The following is a 7,100-nucleotide window of genomic DNA, read 5'->3' as shown; positions in this document are numbered from 1 at the left end:
CTAAATATAATTTTTATTTCTTAACATATGAGTTTATGGTGCACTTTCAAACTATTTCGGCTATTTAGTAGTTCATGTTAAGTCTTTTGCTAAAATGATGCCATCCTTTCTTTTCAAGGCTTTAAGAACTCAATAAAACTATTAATAATTATCTTTATCCTCTAGAGGTCACAAGCACTTCTAACTATTAAAAACTAATGTTAGCATCTCAATTAATAATAATACAATAGTCTTTTGCCAATACTTCTAAGAAATTTGGAAATCATTAGTTATTATCCTTTAAAGATTGAAAACTATGTTCACTATACTTATGCAACATTCCTTATAGGTCTCTCCCTATTAGATGAACAATATATTAAGATAATTTTTTAGCTTCAATCCATAAAAAAAGATAATTAATTTCTATTTAGACCCTATCAAAGTTCTTATCAATAATTTCACAAACTAATATTCACAAGAAATCATAAACTTCACTCTCAACTTGCATGTCCCTTATCATAAATTTCTTACCTTTATATAACATTAGTGTATCTTAATAGCACACAAAAGTCACATAATTAGCTTTTGAACATCTACTTTTACCACATCTTACGCTCCAATCTATTTCATTCTTCTAAGTACTCATGAGTCTTGTTGCAAATTACCTTTACCATTTTGTCATATCATAAATTAACTAACACATAGACAATAACCATTATTTGAAAATAAATCTATTTCTAAACGTGTATTACTTTTTTTTAGGAAAGTATAGTTGAATTAAAAAGAATAAAATAACACAGTAAGGTTAACTTAGTGAATCGACACTGCAAATTATTTCTAGTCGTTATAAAAATTTTGACTGTAAAACCAAAATTGTAACTTTGACGAAGTATTTGAATAAATGGGCTTCCAATACTTAAATGCCCTTAGAGAAAATTTTTATTTGAATTTTGGCTTATTAATGACGTTACAAAGATTTGGATTATGTGGAGTGGCCAGTCCCACACAATCACCTTCTTTGTCACTCGGGAACTCTGCCTCATACTTCGACAATCTTTTGACTTTATAAAACCACAAATTTCTTGTCGTTCAATACACTTTGATTCTAACACGAGATCTCTCAAGACATCACATTATCAAAAGAATAACTTTCTCAACTTCAGGGATTCACACAAGTACGCACACTATATAAAAGTTCAAATGATGCAATTTTAATCAACAACTTATACTGATTACAAAACTATGAATTTAAACTTATGGTCTAAGAAAATAATACTTATACTTTACGGATTTACATACTTATAATCAAATATACCTTTCAAGTTCCTTTAATCTTAGGCGCATATAGATTTTAACTCACCGTGACATATTTTTGTCAATTGTTTACTTTACAAAAAGGTCTACACTTATCATTTGATGATGACTACTATCTTTAAAAACATTTCCTTTGCATTTCCTATAAGTGTGGGTATGATTGATAAGTTCAACTAATACAATTAATAGTTTGACTTTTCTCTATTTATTAGATAAAACATTCCACTCAATAAAAGAGAAAGTAATATAATCTTATTATGGTTATGTTGCTAATGGGAGGAGCATTAGTCAGTCAGATACTATAACACACATCTCATGCTTATGTTCACAAAGTCTATTAACAATTGCACACTATCAGTACATGTACTTTTTATTCTACCAATCAAGATATTCACTGATACTTTCCATGTGATACCATAAATATATATATATATATATATAGAGTCCCATTATTCACAAATCCACTCTTAAAGACCGAACCACCGAACCATACCAAATTAGGGTTTTTTGATCTAGTTTTTTATGGATGAGAGGCACAAATTTATAATTTATTTTCACCTTCATCACGAGCCTATTTTAATTCATCCGAAGGTAAATAAGTCATACAAACATGTTACAAAGATTTAAATTCATTCCAGTAGGTTTTTACTTCATTCCAGTAGGTTTTTACTTCATTCCAGTAGGATTATTACTTCATTCCAGTACGTAAATGCGGTTTCGCCGTCGCGTGTCGTTCTTTCTCTCTACAATATCTATCACCACCGCCACAACGCTGGTATGATGTAATAAACACATGAAATGATGCAATAAATTATTGGAATGAAGTATGTGAAGTCCTACTGGAATGAAGTAAAAACCTTATCCAATGAAGTAATAACGTTTCTGAATGAAGTAATAAAAGCACTTGAATAAATTGCATTTTTTAATGTAAATAAAGTAAAAACTCAGGTCAATGAATTCAAATGAAACATATGTTGAATCATTTCAAAACCTACTGCAAGAAAGTAAAAACATGTTGTAGTTTCAAGGTATTACGTACGGAATGAAGTAATAAATCTATACAATGAAGTAAAATGGGCTTGTAATGAAGACCGAAAAATTTACACAGCAGCACATCTCATCAAAAAAACTAGATCTAATGGCCCAGATTTGGTCTCTAGTTCGGTCTTTAAAATTAGTTCGACATTGATCACAACCCTATATATATATATATATAATACTCATATAATTAAACAATGATGCAAGGCAGCTCACCCTTCTCTCTTCAGTGACACATGCTCAGGAATGCCCATATTCCTGATATATTCCTGATATGCTCAAATGCAGATTATCCCTGCTCTGAGACCGCTTAAACTGTCACACCCCAACCCACCCACTTTGTCGTATATTCTTATATTTATATAAATATGAAACTTTTAAGTAAACAACCTACATGAAAAATTCGCAAAACACCCATATAAGATAAACTCAGAAATCAACATTTATCTGTTTCATATTTAAAAACATTTTGAACTGTATTGAGACTCTCTCACCACTCTATATGTTATACATTGGTCTACATGCAAAATGACGAGGAGGAAAAGGCTGCTATAAAGCGTCAGCCGCCAACTCTGATAACGCGTGGAGTTTCTAAAGCTCATATCAACCAAAACATTAGCGATATATTTGCTAAAAATTATTAGTGGTTTATATGAGCCACAACTCAATGTATATATATTTCACCTTTAATTTCACGTCACATAAATATCAAGCATATTCTTTAACTATAATATATCACTACTAGAAAAATTGCTTCTCACTACACTTTTTTTATCACACTTTATAAAAAGTGTCAGCATAGATGTACTATCTACACACTAGCTTTTCACTGCACTTTATAATATATTGTTACTGCACTTCAACATAAAAAGTGCCATCATAGATGTACTATCTATGCACTACCTCTTACTACAGGTACCCGGTGCTGCACTTCCAAAAGTGCCATTACAGGCAAAGTGCAACAACAATAGTTTTCTAGTGGCAATTTTAGGTGTCATTAAAGGCCAATTTTCTAGTAGTGTATATATAACTAGAAAAAACAACTATCATAAATAATTTCATATCCATATGCATATGCCTTTATGATCATTTTAATATTATGTGACTAATAAAGCCTAGTATCTGTCTGTGATTTCCATTGTATAAGACCCGTAGGTCCCTTATATTTATTTGACCTTTCCACGAAAGCCCTCTTTGTATTGACCTTTGCACGAAGGTGCCTCTTTGCTCTTTTGCTTTGACCCGTAGGACTATTTTCATTATATATGACCCGTAGGTCTATTGCCATTGTATATCAGATTCAGAGCAAGACCGTCACATATCCTTTTTAATCTCACGATTCGAATGATTCTAATACCATACATCATATGATTGTTAGTCGAACTCCTGGTTCCGATTTCTTATTTACAGTCCATTTTTTTCATATGATTGTTAGTCGAACTCCTGGTTCCGATTTCTTATTTACAGTCCGAGATCCTATTAATTATTTATCAGAGTATTAGTACAAATGATATACTATAAAGATGCGTGTAATTAAAAGTGAGTGTGTATGGTAAGTGCTTTATTGTTGAGAGAAAATAACATATGAAACTTAACTTTCTCTTGCTCTTCATTTCTGTATACTCTCCGCGTCTCTCCCCCCCAAGCACGTTCACGCATGTACATATATATTATTTCCAAATGTCGGTTTATTAGCTGACTCCTATTGTGTTTATCTATCACATAACCATATAAATTTTTGTATTATCTTCCACTATCATTATTTTATATAAATTCAATGTTGAGTACATTTAAATTTATTTTTGAAAATCAAATAGAAGAGATGGGGATTAACTTTGGTAATAATCCCGCCATATAAATTACTATGTGTCCATACAAAGAGGATGCAACAAAACACGTGTTGGTCCCTAATTAAAAATAGGACACCAATTATAGAAAATAATAATTAAAATTCACCTTTATACAACTTATTTGCATCTCACAAGTGATCACAAAATACTTTTATTTCATTCGTATAATTTGGTAGTAGTAATAACTTGATAATCTATTTTAATAATTTATTATGTAGAGAATATTTTCTATTTTAGTTGTTTATAAATCAAATCAATATTTATATGTAATAATAATAATATTAATCTCTTATTTATTCTTATTGTTTATAACACTCGCTCACAATTTCAATAGCTTTATAATGCAAAAGATGATATATATATATAGGTCCATGATCAATTGAGATTTTTTAGGCTAATTGAGAAATGAGATGCAACATCAGCCACTCATTTTTATTAAATGAGTGGTCCAGATTTTGCCACAAAAAAATATTTTTAGATTAATTTATTATGACAGGGTATAATGGTAAATTTAGTTGAAAACAAATGAAAACTAACTTCTCCCCTCCCATTCTTCTTCCCTTACGCCTCCACCTTCTGCTCATCTCCTCCTCCACTCTTTTCCGACCCTTCTCGCTGATGCTCCGCCTCAAATCACGGCAGCGCTCCTCCTCACCCCGTCACCAGCTCCTTCCTCGCCGGAGACGCCGCCGGAGGTGGAATCCCTAGCTCGTCGTCCGACGCCTCGAGCAGATAGCCTAGATCCGGCCTCGATTCGCCGGAATCCGACACCAATTCGACGATTCCTTCCTCAACCTCTCCGGATTCGCCGCAATCCGACGCCGATTCGACGATTCTTTCCTCAGCCGCTCCGGATCCGTGACTGGAAGTGGGAGATGTAGTGATTTCCTCCTCGAAACTCTTCATGAACGAGTCGAGGTCGTGGATGGAAGTGCAGAGATCGGAATCCTCGTCGATTCCGTCCAACAGATCCTCCCTCAGCCGCTCCACCTCCGGCGAGTCAATCTCCTCCGACTCCGTCTCCGTTTCTGTTATGGAATTATCAATTAAGCTATTGCATAGTTGTATACTATGATGCTTAGAGAAGATTAAGTCAAATAGTTGTTATTTTTTAATTACAATAATTGTTTTTGAGTTGTTGACAATATATACAAGCTTTTGACAAGCTATTAACATTTGATATACAAGCTGATACATTTTACTATAAGTTGTTGACATTTGATATATAAGCCGGTACACTATGACAACTATGGTGCATATCGTGTCAACGGCACATACATGTCATGTCAACTACGGTACATATCGTGTCAACTACACATACAAGTCATGTCAACTGTGTTACAAGCCATGTTAATTACACGTACAACCATGTCAACTGCACATAGAAACCATGTCAACAACAATTATAAGTCATGTCAACTAGACATACAAGCCATGTCAACAATCCGACACATTAAAACACGAAATGACACTTATACCCCCGTGTTGACATAATGTGATAGCTGTTGACATTTAGTTAATCTTGTGGATTAGTGGCTGATATTGCATCTCATTTCTCAATTTAGCTAAATAATCTCAACCTAACAGGACCCTATATATATATATATATATAGGGGAGCGTTATTCTCATATTCATCCCTTAGATCCTTTATTCTTCTTAATATGGGCCGTTAGATCTCATTCATCAACTGTCTAGATGATCTGCATTATTACATTATAATGGTGCATTATTAGTCGGTGTGCATTATTCAACTGAAAATCTGCATTAATACATTATAATGGTACATTATTAGTCGGTGTGCATTATTCAACTGAAAATCTACATTATTAAATGACACGTGGCACCAATCTAACCGTCGGATGACAAAAACGTGGGGCTGAGATTAAAAAGAACAAATAACAAAAGCTACAAAAAGGAAATGAATACATCCATATATATATATATATATATATATATATATATATATAAATGCCAACTAGGGTTTGGCGAAGGATAATACTTTGCGGAAAAGAAGAAAGATGCAAAAATTAGGAAAATTCTGATATAATGATTAATGATTTCAACATCCAGAATCCCTATCTATATATCTAAGGACCCTAGGTTTGGTTTGACTCGATCATTCCGGTAAAGAACCAACAAGAAAAGCCAGAACGAAGCTTATAATTACGCTTGACTCAAATTGTTTTAATTAAAAGAAAGTTCCAAAATAATAATTATAAAAGCATTTAAAAATAGCTAACTAACGAGACACAAAGTCTCCAAATTTCGCAGGCTTCTTGGACTGCCGTGTGCTCTTTCTTCCACCGGCGGCTCTCCTTTATGATCGTCGTGACTCCTTCTTCAAGCATCGCTCCTTTCCCACTATCCTCTCATCTCTTCGGATCCTCTTCATTGGACGCACGGTGCAATAGAGTGACGTTGGTTGAGGTAGAGGTTGTAACCGTATCAACTCCCCCGATAGGAGGCTCCTTGACCTCAAGGAGAGCTGGAAAACAACGTTCCACCATCGTAAGGGGTTCCCAAGTCGGCTGCACATTCTTCACACCAGACCATTCCACCAATACCTGATCATCCGACTCTCCGTTCTGCAATGCAACCCTACGATTAGACATGCCCACCGGTTCCGGTTCCGGCGGTTAACCGCCGAACCGGAACCGGCGGTTCCGGAACCGGAACCGGAACCGGCGCAATATTCCCGAACCGGAACCGGCGCAATTCGGTTCGCGGTCCGGTTCAGGTTCAAGATATTTCGAACCGGAACCGTCACCGAACCGGCGGTTCGGGACGGTTCGGAACCGGCGGTTAACCGTGGAACCGCCGGTTCCGGCGCTTAAATCGAGGCAGGGGGATGAGGGCCGGTGGTGATCTTCAAAAACGGTCGAAACCGCCGGTTTTTCGGCGGTTAACCGGCGGTTAAC

The sequence above is a fragment of the Salvia splendens genome, chromosome 5 (assembly GCF_004379255.2).
Source record: "Salvia splendens isolate huo1 chromosome 5, SspV2, whole genome shotgun sequence".
NCBI classification, from domain to species: Eukaryota; Viridiplantae; Streptophyta; class Magnoliopsida; order Lamiales; family Lamiaceae; genus Salvia; species Salvia splendens.
Note: the sequence above shows the minus strand (reverse complement) of the source record.